This window comes from Corvus brachyrhynchos, unplaced genomic scaffold, assembly GCF_000691975.1.
Source record: "Corvus brachyrhynchos isolate BGI_N302 unplaced genomic scaffold, ASM69197v1 scaffold106, whole genome shotgun sequence".
In the NCBI taxonomy this organism is placed as follows: Eukaryota; Metazoa; Chordata; class Aves; order Passeriformes; family Corvidae; genus Corvus; species Corvus brachyrhynchos.
The window spans coordinates 5,831,697-5,849,205 of NW_008238834.1; positions in this window are offsets into that span (position 1 = coordinate 5,831,697).

A 17,509-nucleotide genomic window follows, 5' to 3' on the forward strand; every position below is an offset into this window, starting at 1 on the left:
AGTTTTCTTTCACCCAAGCTGCTTACAAAATCTCTTTGTTGTTGGACTTAGACCCAAATCCACACCTTCTGCACTGCCTCATCAAAAATACAGGTTGATGTTTCATTTCTTATGTCTTGTGTATACCAATCCTCTACTGCACACACAGACATGCATCTCAGGCAAAAGAAATGATGGTCCTTATAGAGTATGAGCTAATTGTTGAGAGAGGTGGACAGAAACAGCAATCAAATAGCCTACAACAGGAGATAACAGAAGCTTTCTGGTCATGAGCAAATATATTTACATGCCTTGTCTTATAGAAAAGATGGATTGAGTGTATCTTCCTGCAAGTTGGTGGTTTGTAGAGGATTGGTGTTGTGCGGCCCCCACTAAATGCAGAACTGTGAGTATGCAGCATCTCTGAAGTAATGCCAAGACTTTTAGATATATGTACCTGACTTAAAGACAAATTTGGTAACCATGTAGAATGCTATACATCATATTCACTGTCTGTTCACTACAAAGGTATACTTGTGAAAAAATGTTCTGGTTTCACTCCTAATTTTATTCAAATTTCTGTGTGTGAAGAACAGCCTTCAGACAAATAATCATTTAAGTGTAGCAGCTGAAAACAAACCCTAGGAAGACTGTTTCCTAGGGTTTTTTCCTAGACATTAGAATGGCTCTCTGGATAACAATCAAAAGTTGCCAGGCAAGAAAAATCGAGCAGGAAGATGAGTGCAACAAAAAGGCCCACTAAATTCAGTACAGTCTGGTGACAGTCAAAGTCTAGATACAGCTTCCTGCAGAACTGCAACAAGGCTATGAGTGAGCTTAATCACATGTAATGATACAGATGAGCACAGCTCAGAGCAGCACCCTTGCTCTCTCCATTCTGCCTAAAGTGCCAGTGCTCCAGCACACAAAGCTGATGAGTGCCAACTTCTCAACCACTGTCTGAACTTACAGACATTATCCATTTAAAAATAACACCTCCATCAGAAAACATTTTACCTACGTTGTCATAATAACACCTACTATTAGAGGGGGGGGGAAAGGAAACCTATGAGTTTTTATCTCTTGTCTCCTGGTTTGGTTGTTTGTGCATTTGAAAGCAATCTGTACGTTGTCTGTTTCAATGTTTGCTCAGTCTAGTCACTCTGTTATTCTTGGAGCTAAGGGAGGGGCTGGGGAAGGAGAGAGACACAGCAAAAAAGGAAAAGGATATGATGATTTTAAAATCTGAAAAAAGGTATTAACACAGGCTTTTGTGGATGCATCTAGAGAAGGATAGGCAAAGTGTTTTAATTGACTGGATTTTGAGCTTGCAGAAAGGAAGGGCTGTGTCAATATTCTCCCTGCAGGGAAGGCAGAGTGAGCAGGGGAGGAGAGCAGGTGAGAATCCCCCTCCCTCCTGTGGCTGCCATTCTGTGCCTGTGTTGAGCTGTGCATGTGTTACACAAAGCCTGGGCAAAATGCTGATGTACTTCTCTCACAAGTCTGTCTGTGAAAGAACAAACACCCTCCCAATCAGTGCCCTTCCCCTCTGTGTCTCAGTGCAATTGTCAAGTTTGAAAATTACAGACATTGCATGTGCTTAAGGAATTGCTAACTCAGCCTTCTGATTTCCTCCTTCCCTTCTTTTCACCAGGTGGGCAGTTTTCATTTTTCACATTCAGTTTCACTCCTTGTTTTTGCCTTTCAAATCTAGCAGTGACGCAGGAAGAAAAAATAAAGACGTCAATAGTATAAAGAATATCTCATTAGTTTTGATTTATTATTTTTTCCCTTCCCTTGCACAGAAAACTGTAGATTTAATTTGAGGAGAACCTAACTGGTGAACTGCAACTGAGCAGGAATTCAGCTGAAGAAAATATGCAACTCTACATGAGCAGTTTTTATATGCTTACTTAAATCCCTTATACACAAGCTCTTTCTTTTCCTCACCTACACAATGTGTGTCGCACTGGCTCTTGTAATTCTGACTACCCTAAAAGGCCACCTTGAAATTTATTTCACAAAATATCATTTCCAAAACATGTTTTCAAAACTTTATTTATTATTAGAGAGGGGAGCTAAAAATTTAACCTTTGATCTAGACTAAGTAACTTTTTGCCAGTTCACCCTGAACTGTCATTTCCACTAAATGGACTAAAAGAGGCAGAACATCTGAGAAGCAAAAACCTGTTTTCTGAAAATGCTATGGTTCTGCCAGTGTCTCACAGACAAGCTGGAACTAGTCTCTATCAAGCTGCTTTAAAAAGTAATATCTGTATTATTGCAATATTTCTTCTTTGAAAAGAGAGAATTGTAATGATGGATTGATAAGTGATGGAGGCAGCCATTCACCCACCCCCTTTGCCACAGTGTGTGGGAGCCTTTACCCATTGCTACATCCAGGCAGAGATGATTCAAGACATCTGTTTAATACTTGAAATGGCTGAATGGGTTTTCTACTCACCGTGCAACCAGAGGGGACTGAACCCACAGTCTGCTATTAATCACCATTTCTTTTGTAAAGGTTTTGGTTGTTTTCAAAACTCAGATGTTGAGGCAAATTTTTGTTTCCTAAAATTAAATATGTGTTCTGATTTTCCAAGTGACTAGATAGGTAACACAGCCCAGGGAAACAGGAACAGGAGGGAAGGAGGGACAGGGAGGAATGGCCACTGTGTCTAAAACTGACATTGACATAGCAGCTTTTTGGGATTGAGGCCTGGATTGCCCTACATCTCTGTAAAGTGCTTAGCACGTTTTGGGCCCTGTAAGGTGTTGCATTAATAATGACCTTGGATCACACATAACAAACAGCCTTAAGCTCGGGCCAGTCAGTATTTAACCTGGGCTGCGAAGGAAAAGAAGGTGGCACTCCAAGCACCATTCATCTGAGCTCCCAAGCTGCAAGAGAAAGTGCTCAGCCACTGGGCAGATGTTCACATTATGTTCACGCCTGCTTTCAATTGTTTCATCAGCACTGGAATGGTTAACAGTGAGAATTATCTAAAATACTGTCTTTGGCTCCTGATCTTTTCTTCAGTGTTCTCCGAGGACCCAGGTCAATGTCAAATTCTTGTTTATGACAAGACTGTGGCATAAGTGTGGCAAAAGGGGCATGCACCACGTTGTACCAGGGCAATTCAATATAGGTTGGGCCATGTCTGTAAAGGCACTGTTCATCTGACATGCACTTCAGGTAATGGAAGAAGTCATTCAGGAAAAATAATACTCAGGAAATACTCGGGGAAAAAGAATAAATTCAAGTCCAAAGTAGTAATCCGTATTCTGGGCTTTTACCGTGCTAATGTAAAGCCATAGGAAAAGGATATGATACTATGCAGAATTTATGAGCGAGTGGAAACAGTGTGAGATGCTGCAATAATGCTAGCAATAACAATTTGTGTCTTTGCAGTGTTCAGTGCAAAAAGATCATAGAAAAATAATGTTACACAGTTTAACAATCAATGATCTTGAGAATGTAGTACTACTGAATGGGTTTTTCTTGAGAGGATTCTACCTGTAGTGGCAGAAAAGAAGGGAGAGAGAAAATTTCTGCATTAATTTCAGTTTGCAATGCAGCTTCCATTTTCCAAGAAAAATGCTACTGGAGGAAAAAAAACCCCAAATTTTATTCACCATTTTGTAACTATTAAATACATGCATAATAATGATACAAAGTATTTCATTTCTAATTATAAAATGTATGAGTGTTATAAATATGTTAAGCTCCTTTGTTGTTATGGGTCAGCACAGACTAAAAACTGTATTGCTAAACAAGCTGTAGTCAATATTGATTTTTGTACTTCCAAAACTTTTAGCCAATGATTATACATTTGTGAATATGCATTTTGAAATTTATTTCTGCTAGCAAACACTGTTTCTACAAATAAAGATTATTCCTCTTTAGGGAGAAAGTTCAGATAAACAGAGTCATGTAAAGAAGGTTTGGGAGCATTTGTTGGGGGGAGGTTGTATGGGGGGAGGAGTGGGAGTGTAAGGCAGTTCTGAGTACCAATTAAAAGTAAAATGTCTCTAGAGACACTTCATTTGTGTTTTTTCTCCTGTAGTGAGAAAGCTTCTTAATGAAAGAAATGTCCTTTAAATTCAATTTTAAGTGGTTGTTAAAATGAAGTGTGCATTATACCACCAATCTAAAAGACTAACAGGTGTTTCATTTCTGTTGAATGATAAACTACAAGGTTTTTTGAGACTATTGGTGTTAGGGGGTGCTTGTTTACAGCTGGGATCCTTAAGGAAAGAAAACTTTAACCTTGACACAACAATAGAAACTGAAAAAGAAGTGACTGGCTAAACGACTCCATTTCCTTTCAAGAGCCCAGTGCAGCAGTGCAAGACATCATCCGGTGTGACACACAGAGGCTTTAACAATAGCACATGTGGAAAACAGTTTAAATTTTTTTTTAAATAGTGCTGAATTTCTGGAACAATGAATGTTCAGATCTAACTTCCTTCAGCCTTCTCGGTCCCTGCTCCTCATCAGCCCGGTAAATTTATATGAGACCTTTATATCATAACTGACCATTCAGCATTTATAAAATAAATCAGTAATATGATGCATTAAGTGTCAATAGGATCATGAAGAACTGGAAGGGAGGTTAGACATTTTGTTTAACTTTAAATATTTTTTTTTTAATGGTACGAGCTAGCTGATGGAATTAAATCTCTAGTGTGTGCCCTTTCCTGGCAATCAAGTTTTGCAGAACAAAGAGAACTGAAACAGCTGAAGAACAGAGCCTTCTCTCTCTCACCACCACCTCAATCACGATATAAGCTCAGCTGGCTTGTTTACAACACTCCAAAGTTAATTTTGTATGTAGTTATAGTTTAGGGACAGAAAGTCTACCTGTATTCTTGTCGTTGGTTGGGTGGTTTTTTCCCAGTAGCTTAACGTGAGTCTGCAGTAAAAGCTGAAGTTAGTGATAACTTCCTTGGGTTGTATCCATTGCATGGTGTTTTTAGGACCACAGAAGCCCTGTTAAGGGCTCAGTTCTTTTCATGGCTATACAAACTGCTGCTGAAAACAATATTTAGTGAGGAAAGCAGGACTGTGCCTCAGGGCATGAGGAGGATATCCTACTTCCACTGACTATTCCTGGATGACAAAGAAAACAGGATTTGACTGAAATGGCACAGCTAGGAACAACAACAATGCAAATACCTATAATAGCAGTATAATTAACATGGTAAAGCCATGCTTTGGTACCATTATAAGTCATGGGACCGGTTTCCTGCAATGACTGTACCTCTTTAGGATTGTATAGTGAAGCTAAAAGGTTCCTTTGTAATTTGTGACCTCCATGACTCCTAAACAAGGGCATGGGCTGCTTCGGAGGCAGTAGGTTTGGAGTCGATGTATGTTAATTGACTCATTAGCTTTCACAAAAACAATGACCTCTACTAACATCTCCTTTACGTGGCCCTCTTAGTACTGAATTCTTCCTCTGCCCTGACCGGTTACTTCATCCAGTGTACGTCAGTCTGCTTCCTCCCTAATTACTTCTCTAATTCCCATTTGGTGCTGAACATGGACTAGATTTCTATACAACTCTTCAGTCTGCTTTCTCCTGGTTTTCCATGTATTCCTATTTGTTCTGGGTCATCTTTTGCTTTCTGTGCCTGTGCAGCTTCTGTTCTATTTAGAAATATCACCAGAGTGACAGTAGTTAATGCGAACACACAGAAATTCTTGATGCCAGAATTATGAAAATCTCTTGATGGTATTTTTCCATTATTCACTATACAAAGTGCTGAAGCAATACCTCAAGGAATGTTCATTTCTTTATTTTTCCTTGCATCATCCCAGTTTCAGCTGATCATTGATTTCTTCTGAGCCAGGATTCAAATATATTGCACTCTGTTCCTTCTGGCTCCTGGAGACTTTTTGACTGCCATCTGACCAGGGCCCCCATAGCTTTCATCTGGTTTCACTCCAAATCCTTCTTCTAAAATGTAAAATGATGGCCTCTAGCCAGGATGTTGCCTTTTACTTTTCCTGTGGCCCAGACCTCAGTTAAAGATTTAACAAAAGCAAAAAAGCTCTGTTTCAAGCCAAATAAAGGAAAAAAAATCTAAAAGTTTTTCCAGATGAGAATGTTGGACATTTCACAGGCAGCTCATATGCTCTTTGGCAACTGAAATCTAGCAAAAGCTTTGCTCACATTACACAAAATAGGGGTTTTTTACATAAACTATTTCCAATTGTTGCCTTTTTCTTTTAATACCTCTTTTATAAAATCTACATGAAAGATGAAAGTAAGTGAAAATTTGCACCTGTGTAGGCAGACTTCCTGGGTTGTCATCTCCAGTCCAGGAGTGCTGGGTGGCAACAAATGCTGGTACTTAAGTGAACATCACTGTGTGCAGCTCCCTCTTGCATCCAGATAATCAGTCCCTCAAGGGTACACAGCACCGTCCTGAGTTTTCCCAGCCCTGTGGAAGACCCCCTCTTTGCAAGGACTGACAAGCCCAGTGGAATGTCTCAGTCTTGTAGATGATGTATATACCTGTAGAACTGTGTTTGTCTTTGAACATCAACAGCAGAGCCCCCATTTCAGCAAAGCATTCTGATCAAACTCTGCTGTACTCAGGGTAACCTGCTATTTAAAATCCAGTGGAAGTGGGGGCATTGAAAGCTGATTATACTCATGCTTACTGCACTGTGAGCTTTTGCTTGTGACTGAAATGACTTTACAAAGAGAAACTCAAATGAGGGATGGATTGGAAGAGAGGATGAACTCTTTACCTCCGGCTTCCCAAATGACAGGCCTGCCACAATGTAGTTATATACCATACTATGCTAAGCTTTTTCACAATACAAAGTACTACTCAAACACAATGTGTGATTACTTCAGTTTCCCCTCTTTGGTTCACAGATACTGTATCTGTAAGCATCTCTTAAATTTGCTGTTTGTGATACTCAGTGCTGGACAGAATTTTCCTGCACCACTCATGTTCCCTGCAGAATTTCTTGTTGCTGTACAGTTCTCACCAGTGCAGCATGAGGGCATGTGTATACTGGGGCAACCCAAACCCAGACTGGGCTGCTCTCAGCCTGCTGGGGAAGACAGTTCTGGATGTACTACTGAAAGAGATGATTCAGAAGGATTCATGACACTAAAGCACTAACTGTCCAAATGTATGAAACACATTTGGAATGTGTGACACTTAGAACTGATCCAGCTGGAGAGTGATTTTAAACAGAATTTTATTTCTCAGATGTTTTTGAGAGAGAATACCTGTTCTCCTCCCAAACCAGAGACTTCTCTCCTTCCTCCTTAATTCTGAGAACATCTTACTTGGCATAGGCTTTTGTGAGCCACTGGTACAAAACTAAGTTTAGCTCATGAAAACAAAATTCCAACAATTACTTGTTATTCTTTAAGACCATAGCAAAGCACATATCATCACATACCAAAGCATATGCAATAGGTTATTTTTTTCTTGTTACATACATTTTACCTTTAACTAGTTATAATTATTGAAAAAATATTATTTCTGTTTTCCTGGGGTGTTGTTTTGTATGGATTCTGGCAGTCCCTTTGGGAGTCTTAGCATCAGCAGTATTAATGCACTGAATCATATAAAAAATTTCTCTCACTGTTCCAAGTGAAGCTAGAGTACTGAGGTCCCGAATACAGATATTTCCCGTGAAGATTAAGGGTGACCTTTAATTAAGCTGAGGAAAAGGCTGTCAGCTGCTGCTTGAAGCCTAATATTGCAATGGCAGGTGAGGAAGAAAGTGGATGTGCAGGTAAGTTTTGAAAGTGGTGATGAGACAGAAGGGAGAAGAGGTGGGGGATGTAGAGATGAGCTGAAGGGGGGAGGAATATAGAGGCACCAGTGTGAAATATAAGAGACCAAAGGATTAAGAGGAACAAGGAACACAGAAAAAAAAAATCGAAAACGCCCTGTGAAAGGAGATCTCTTCTTATGAAGGAAGTATAGAAGGTGTGACCTATAGAAGGTGTGGCATGCACAGTTCAGCCAAATGAAGACCATGTGGACCTTGTTGCTATCTGTGCTTTTATTGTAAGGATAGATACCAAGGAGAAAAGAGAGATTCTCAAACCAAAGGACTGAACTTGCATAAGAGGAAGAAACTTAACCATGGATAAAATCAGGGTGCAAACTGGATTTCTATTTCTAAGAAAAGGAGGTTTTCTAAAAACTGGGCTCTGTGGGATCTCTTAGCTAAAGCCATCACCTTTGTTGAAGGTGGTACTGGATAACTCCATGAAAGCAATTATATGACATGAATCTTCCCAGGCCTCTATTTCGACAATATATCAAGCTTACACACACATAGGTGTAGAACTAGATGGAACATGAAATGAGCAATATGAAAGTTTACATGACCTTCAGTGGTGTTATTGTGGAAACTGTGATAGTACCACCATAGCAGTAAATGCTCATTTCATTTGTGTTGGGGGAATTTGTTGCTTGAAAACATTTATTGTCATCATGTATTTCACCTCAGACATTTTCAATAAGAAGCAAAATGTTCTATAAGCAGAATGGCTTTAATATAGCATTGCTCCCTGAAACTGAAATACCTTAGGAGAGATTGTTTCTATAATAATGAGTTGCACAAGAAAAAATGACCTGAGAATGTGGGGGGAGAAGGAAGCAGGAGGCAGGAGTTGCTGTTGGGTTTCCTAGTCAAATTCAATGAAATACTGAGTGGTGTTGACATGGAAATTAATGGAGCAAACATTGTTCTTTAGAAGATATATTCATAAATATGAGAAACTCACTGCAAGTGGAAGTCTCTGGTCTCTACATGTGCCAGGGACTGGCTCTTTTATGTTTCAGTGCACAAATTAGAGATGCTTCCCGGGGTTTTGGAAACAATTCCAGATTTTTGGCAACTTCATCATTAGAACAGTGCAGCAGGTTGGAACAAACAAAAATTAATTCAAATCATTAAGATTTCATTTGTACCGTGGTCACCTCACCTTCCTAATCTTTATTTTTGTTCCTTTCATTCTCTGATTCATTCTTCCAACATTACTTCTTTCATTCATAAGACATTAATTTTCATTGTCTTGGAGACTAGCAGATGCTATCTCACTTTCCACTCCAGCTCTGCCTTCTTGTACATAAAACTGTCTGCACTAAATAAGAGTCCTTAACTTACCCAGCAGAGCAGTGGAAGAAGCAAACACTGTATAAAAAGACTTTAACAACAACAGTGATAAAAGTCTTGCACTGATTTCACAAGCATTGCTAACCTTTCCCTAACTTGGGCAGCATATGAAACACATGTAAAAAGTTTGTGGCAAGTAAATTTTTTTTTAAAAATCAACAAAGAAACAGCAGGGTTTTTTTAAAAAAAGAAGACAGCTTAGGATAGTCATGCTAAAATAAACTTAGTTTTAAAAACAGGTACATTTTGTCCTCATCAAGGGAGATGGTAAAATAAATACTCTTAAAGTGTTTCATCAGTTTCTTACAGTTAGTCTTCCCAGTGCTTTAAAGTTCTTCTCTCCCCTCCACAGATAAGTAGAAAAGTATCTCTAATGCCTTGTCTTTGTGAACAGAAAATAATACATCTTAGATAGCTAGACCTTTCAAATATCATGAATAAGCACTTAAAAATGTCTCACCAGCTGAGAAGAAAGAAAAGTAACTTAGATCATAAATGGATCAGTTTCAGAAATTGTAGTGATTAACACCATAGTAAATCTTAAGAAAAACATCCATGAGAAAGATTCTGCCACCTTTACACAGGCTTAATAAGAACTTACTCCGAAAAAGAAATCCCCACTGGAATTTAGTGAAGGAAGATACTTAGCAGTCGGTTTAAGTGTGTCAAAGCCTGATGCAACAGTAGCAGAACTTTTGAGATGCTATTTTTGGCTATCTTAAATATTCACTCAGTTTGGAAGAGAACAATTTAATAAGCATGAGTCATCGTGGATTTGTGAAAGGTAAATCATCTCAGACAAATCATAGTATTTAATGAAATAACTGTTGGTATAGACAGAGCCAGCAGATTTAACATATTTGGATTTTCACAAACTTGTATTTAACTTTAGACATGATGGATTATTGGGTCATGATCTTTTCAAATACAGGACAGGTAATAAAGTAAAACAAAATAAAATAGCTAAGGAACATCAGGGAGATGGAAAGCAAATGGCTGAGATTACAAAGGCCTTAGCATTTTCAGAAAAGCAGGGACCCAGAGGCATCTCTACTGAGATCAATGCCTTTTAATACTAGCTTACATAATATTTAAAAACTGATGGCTTCTCATGGAGGTTCATTAGATTTTTGCCAATGGCTTTAGGTTGTGTTCTGATCTCATAATCAATTTATAGAGCATATGAAATTACATCTTATCTGTTTCAGGAGGATCTTGCAGGCATGGCCAAACCAGAAACACAACAGAAAGAGATTAAAAGAAATTTAATGTGTAAAATTATGCCTTTAAATAGAAATGAGGCATTTGAAGTAATATTCACATCATTCAAATGACATTTGATTTGCTAATATGATTGAGACAAAGCATTCATGTTCAGTAGAACAGCAAGTATTTCCAGGCATACATGTACAAAAGAGCAGCTGCAACAGCCAAGAGGATTTGCTTTAGTCATCCATATGTGTTCTGTCACTTTTCAGTGCTGTTACCTGTGCTTGAGGGTGTGAAGGCAATTCCTTTCTGAACTGTGAAGCGAACGCTGGTGATAGAAAAGGCCCTTTGGAAGAAAACTAATTTACAACTTAAGTCTGAATATTTCTAAGACCTCCAGCAAGAGATTCACACTGTATATTTTTAGCTGCAGGTGACCTGAATCACTGTCTGGTGACATCGCTAATACAGAAAGGCTTGACTGCTCTACTCCACATGCTCTGTACTGCATGAAGTAGATGGTAGGAATGCCTCTTTAGACCATTCAGTGCTGATTAGCAGGAAAATTAAGATTCTTAAAGTGACATGAAAAGTGTAGCATATATCCAACAAAAAAATTAAACTTGCTTGTAGAGATTTTTCGACAGATAAAGACTTGAGATGGTTTCCATAAATTCAGAAGAAAGAAATGTAGAAAATTCTTCTATGAGTTATAGTGCTTATATACTGAAATCAGGAAATTTTAGAATGCTTTGAAAGACATTATGTGGTTATTAAAAATGTACTGATCAATTGATCATCTTGCAAATTTAATCATTGCTTTGATTGATTTGAGTAGGGAAGTAATAAAATTATCTGCACTTAAAAACCAAGTACTTAGATTTTTTCCTTGGGATAGTCACCACTCAACCTGTTTTTAACAATGAGGGAGATAAAACACAGGAACAGGTTGCCCAGAGATGGTAGATGTCCCACCCCAGAAACATTCAAGGTCAGGTTGGATGGGGTTCTGAGCAACTAGATCTAGATGAAGATCTGCCTCTCCATGGCAGGGGAGCTGGACTAGATGACCTTAAAAGGTTCCTTCCAACTGATACTATTCAATGATTTTATGATTTTTTTTGGTTGGTAGAAATTTGCCTTCTCTTGAAAAGTTGCTCATCTTTTAAAATGTGGTGAGGGTGAATCATACACATAAGCTTTATAGTATCACCTTGCACTGCAAACATTTAGATTAGTTTAGGTACCATTGGTATTACATTAGCACATGTGTTGCACATGTTTTTTTAAGATTAAATACTGTTCTGCACAGGTCCACAACAGACTTGTTCCTGTACTAGTTTGAAAACAAACCAGTGGGAGGCACCAAGTCAGAATAACAATTTAATGGGGAAATTAAAGAAAAGAAAAAAAAAACTAAAATAAAACACTGGTTCAAACTGACAGAGTCAAGATACAACCCTGTTAGGCAGGGTGGTGGTAGCAGTCCGATAAGATGGTGGCTGCAGTCCTCCTGAAGTAGTGATCCTGTAGAAAAAAGGGTCTGCTCTTCCTCAGAAAGTCCAGTGGTGGCTGGGTAGCTCCTGTCCTCTGGACATCCAAAGGAAAGATGGTGTTCAGCATCTCAGATTATATCCAGGATGGGATGCTTGGTTCCTCCCTCTGGGTGGAGCATCTCACAATGGGGTAATGAGTCATGAGGCCAGGTGTTGATTAAGCTCATTAACAGAAGATAGTCCGGAGGGAGTTATCTCTGAGTCATGCAGCAGGACAATGATGGGCCATTAACAGAAAGATAGTCTGGGGGGAAGAGGCAAGGAAACACTGCCCCATCTGGTTTCAACAGCTCATGAGGATGCTAATAGAATACACTGCAACCCAGGACAGTTCCACACATCTCCCATGAACTTCAGCCAGAGCATGATATGGCTCACAAAGTTTTGCTTCAATAATAAGTGAATAGAGAACAACTCAGTTAGTTCTTAATTACCACACTGTCTGCACACAAAGTTGAATATCAGTTAGTATGGCAGGATTCTGGATGGCAAATTGGGCCTACAACCCAAAAGCTATATTTAATACATGTAACTCTGTTTACTAGGATAGGACAACAAACAAATCACTGCACTTTTAAGTGTGGTATTTCATTTTCATTCAAGATCTATAAAAATGTGTCTATCAAACACTGTTTGTGTGATATTTCACAGCAAATGTCAATAAACATCAACTCACAGGAATTTCCCTCAAAATCTTGCCTCCAGGAATCCCACAGTTAGTGCAGGGTAAAAGTCAGACTTCCTGGACAAGATGAGTGTTTGCCCGAAGGTCAGCAAACTAGCTTTTGGATCAATTAATGGCAGGGTCATTGACTACAAACACTCTCTCCTCTGCTGCAGAGTCTGGGAACGGACTCCACCATCAGAAGCAGGAATCTGAGCTGCAGTCCTGGCTACTGGGAGAGGTGGCATTTTTCCTACAGCTTTGCTGTGGGCATTGAAGTTCCAGAGAGCAATGTGCACTTCAAGCTGCATAGCAAACAGTCGGGATTGCCAGATGCTGCCTCCTTCTGCGATCAATGGGCAACAGTTGTGATGCCTGTTAGCTGTCTGTTGGATTTTATTAGCTATCTGTAGGGTTTGTTAGCTATCTGTATGGTTTAAATATTTTGGTTTTTTGCAGACAGGACACAAACAAGGTCTGTTCACACCCCATGGCCCAAGTCCTACTTCAAATCACACTTCATGCCATTGTGCCTAATACTATTCTGAGACTGCCCACAATGCCTGCTGATTTTCAGTCTCTAAAGAATGAATAAATGGGAATGGGAGAACTTAAATCCATAAATGCTAGAACAGTATAAATTGCTCTACTTATGTAAGTAGAGGAAGTAGCTATAAAAGTAAGCAATAAACAACAGAGGTAGGCAATATTGAATATGAATTTTCTACTAATTTCTGTCAGTGTTTTAAAATTATACAATAAGTCATTCAAGAAACCTTCTACTACCACACTACCTCCTTTTGCTTTCTGCATTAGTTTTTTCAAACTTACATTAGGAAACAGCTAATCATAATTTTTCACTGGTGTTTTTTCTCTAAGGAAAACCTTCCCTGTTCGCAGCAGTTAGCACTGAATTCTTCTAGTCCTCCAGAGATTTGCACTCATTTCCCCAGTAAAACCTTATGCTGTCAATATTGCCCCTCGGTTCTTTACAAAACTGTGCCTAGAATGTTCCTATTTGTTTATAGTTGAGATTTGATTATCTTGTAATTTCCTAACATAGCCTTCCGTTAGGAATAAATCTAGGTTATATTGGCTCTATTTCTTATGATTTTGTGGATAATGTCTCCCCTACAGTCTAGGAAAACAAAGCAAAACACAATTCATCTTTTTCTTGCAATTCTGTGAAATATTTTAGCCACTTTAATCTAATTTCTTACATATTTTTAGTCTTTTACTTGTATTTTAATGATGTCTTTTCTGAAATTAGTATCTGCAGTATGTAAATTGTGATAAAGAAAAGACAGATACTGGACTTATTGCAATTATATTTGAGCCCAGATGGTGATTGTTTGTTTTTTTTTTTTTTACTCAGTGTAGCTGCATAATCCTATATTTGCTATAGAATTTATTGGTGAAAATAGATGAGGAAATTTGGAACAACCGCTTCCAATAAATCCTCATGCTACTTAAGGAAAGGTATAGTATGAGAAACAAACAAATGAAAAGAAAATTAATTCATATATCTGTAGATACTAAAACATATTACTGCTTTGATTCTAATATATTCTTTGGCACATCCACTACGTTTTCCCATATTTATGTACAAAAAATGTTGTTAAGATGGTTTTCCTTAAAAAAATTAACAAAACTACTCCTTTGTTTTTTTAAATATCTACATTCAGAGAAAAAATCCACTAATCTAACTTCAGTGCTGATTGAAATGCAGCCCTGCTCCCACTGCTTTGAACATAAAGCACACTCATTATGGTGTAACCAGTTTGCAAATAGATTTATCTTATAATATACTTTGAATGAAATGCACTAGTTCTTATTCAGAAAAACATTTCACTATCTGATTACAGATCCTGCTGCTTCAGAGGACAAATTGAGAGGTGCACTTCCCCTCTACAGCTCCACCACAGAGACTAGGCAAGATTTCATGTCTTACTATTCCATGTGCAAGCCACTCAAATGAGGGCTACATTGCCACCTCTACATTAAAAAGAAGTTTTCTGTCTAGTCCTCTTAAATGAGGAAAAAATAATGTGATCTTCGCAGTTTAGTCCCTGCCCTTGTGAAAATTTGTACTCACATTTAGACTGTTAAGTAGGTGCAAAACACTTGATCAGGTGTATACCTACCTCTCCAGGCAGCTGGTGAGCCCACATCTGTACATAACAACTCCCAGGTAGTCCGGAGCCCTTTTCCTCCCCAAAGAGAACGTAAGTTTAATTCCACAAGTTAGATCAGACATTTAGATCAGTGAACAAGAGATCAGTGGGAGCAGAGCAAGTACAAGAGGCCTCAAGCGTTTACTCGTATCTCTTGGTGATGCAGTTGTTGTGCTGGTGTGCAGGAGCTAAGGTCAATCACTGTCTTCCTGAATACTGGTACTGTCACAGTTGCATCAAGGCAAGACTCAAGTAGCCTAGGCAGAAACAGAGATGTTGTCCTTTCCACTTCTCACCTAGATGAAGTGAGAGTCAGCATGTTCCCTAGATGTTACAGATCCTGTGTAGATCTGTCCTGGGAATCATCTCCAACTTAAGCCACATGTAGTGCTTGGATCACTGCAGAGTCCAGCTTTCAGTATCCTCTGTTGGTTAAAGAGCTGACAAAATGAGCTAAACACATCAGTGCAATACAAATAGTCACGATCACTCCTGTTCATTATCTGCTCCATGACTCCAGGGGATGATGTGACTTTAAGAGAATAAACTGCAAGTAAAGGAGCACATCTTTTATTTTTGTGTAATCAAAACTGATTTATAACACTGTTTTAAATTATCTACTTAAAACTTCCTTCCTAATACACACCAAAAGCTAGGGGACATTTGCTTACACAAAACCATTACGTCAGAGGAATTTTATGTGTTTGATGGGTGCAGAATACCATCTTTTGGTTATTCAGTATCTTAGTGAAGTAAACTAGATGAAAATGCATGGGTTTTTTCCTCCCTTTTTTCTTTCAAGCCAAACCATTTTAAAATTGGAATAAATTCTTGGTAACTTGGATCTTAGAGGCAGTCATGTCTTAGTAAACTGTTATGACCTTGAAAAAGGTTCAGTGAAACCACAAGGAGTCAGACTATTCATTCTGTTTCAGTTCCCAGAAAAACACCGTCCAAATATCGCTGCACTAAATAAATAAAAGGAATAAATATTGAACAGAAGGCAAAACTTGAACTAGCCAAAAGTTAAGCATAGCGCTTATCCCATGCAAATAAACTATTGTTTATTTAACCTGAATCAAATAAGGACTTTTTTTGTATGTCTCATGGCAAGAATAAAACAGGATTCTCTCTGCCACAGGGTTGCAGTGTATTCTATTACCATCCTCATGAGCTGTTGAAATCAGGTGGGGCAGTGTTTCCTTGCCTCCTCCCCCCAGACTATCTTTCTGTTAATGGCCCATCATTGTCCTGCTGCATGACTCAGAGATAACTCCCTCCGGACTATCTTCTGTTAATGAGCCTAATCAACACTTGGCCTCATGAATCATTACCCCATTGTGAGATGCTCCACCCAGAGGGAGGAACCAAGAATTCCATCATGGATATAATCTGAGATGCTGAACACCTCATCAACTCTTTCCATTAGATTTCCAGAGGACAGGAGCTAACCAGCGACAGGAGCTACACAGCCACCACTGGACCTTCCGAGGAAGAGCAGACCCTTCTACAGGATCACTCTTCAACAGAACCACATCCACCACTTCAGGAGGACTGCAGCCACCATCTTATCGGACTGCTACTGCCACCCTGACTAACAGGGACTCAGGCTGTGTCCTGACTCTGTCAGTTTGAACCAGTGTTTTTTCCCCTTTTTTCCCCTTTTCTTTAATTTCCCTATTAAATTGTTACTCTGACTTAGTGCCTCCCACTGGTTTGTTTTCAAACTAGTACACTGGGTCCCATAGGCAAAGTGCCACTGAAGTACTTTTGTTCACAAAAAAAGGAACAGTCTGGTCCAAACTCTGAATACATGATGAAAAGAAGCTCTTAAAAAAAAAGAATATACAAAGAACAGACATTAAGCTTAACTTCTCTTAAACAAGCACTAGAATGAAATGCAAGTAATTAAGGATGGAGACCAGTGGTTACATGTGATAAATTATTTGGCAGTTGTTATTTGCTTTAAAACATATTCCCTTAAGGGGGTATTTATTATTCCTGAAAGCTTATCTGGGAACAAGGGGAGACTTGAGTAAGAAGCTGGATGCAGCAAATGAAGCAACTTGCTAAATGATTCACTACGTAAAATTTGTGTACAATTTTAAATATGTACAGTTGCATCAATTTTGCAAAGCACTTTCTCTGTGCAATTATTTTTTTTTTTACTTTTACTTTTCAGTCATGACTAAATAACTTTTAACTTCATCATTTCCATTCTTTAAAGCAGATTGCCACTACATAGAGAGGATGAATTTTTCAAAATTATGAAAAGAATGAAAAAATCAGATTAGTTTTTTGGATACCTGTTAATGAAATGTGGCACACTTGAGAACTGAGTCAGCAAAGACACATGAAGCAGATAACTCACATTCAGCTGCCAAAATGGTCCACCTATTGAGCAGATAGCTGGCATTCATAACTCACCAGAAGCATTTCTGTTTATGTAACTACAAATAGTATTCCATTGAAAAAGCATATCAAAGCTTTTCTTTTTTTATTGATATTGCAGAGAACATTTGCAGAACTTGGGAATGCAAAACATCTTCTAAAGGTCTGAGTAACTTCTTAGCAGATATAGCCCTACATTTGTCTCCTTCCCTGCAACAATCCCATAATTTTTGAGAAAATTGTGTCACAGTGAGTGCTAAATCAGTCTTAACCACTCAAGGGAAATGATTTTCTTGTTATTACTTAACACACACAGAGGTTCAAACTAGCCATTTCACTGCCTTCTTGACTGACAGCAGCCTTACTTGCA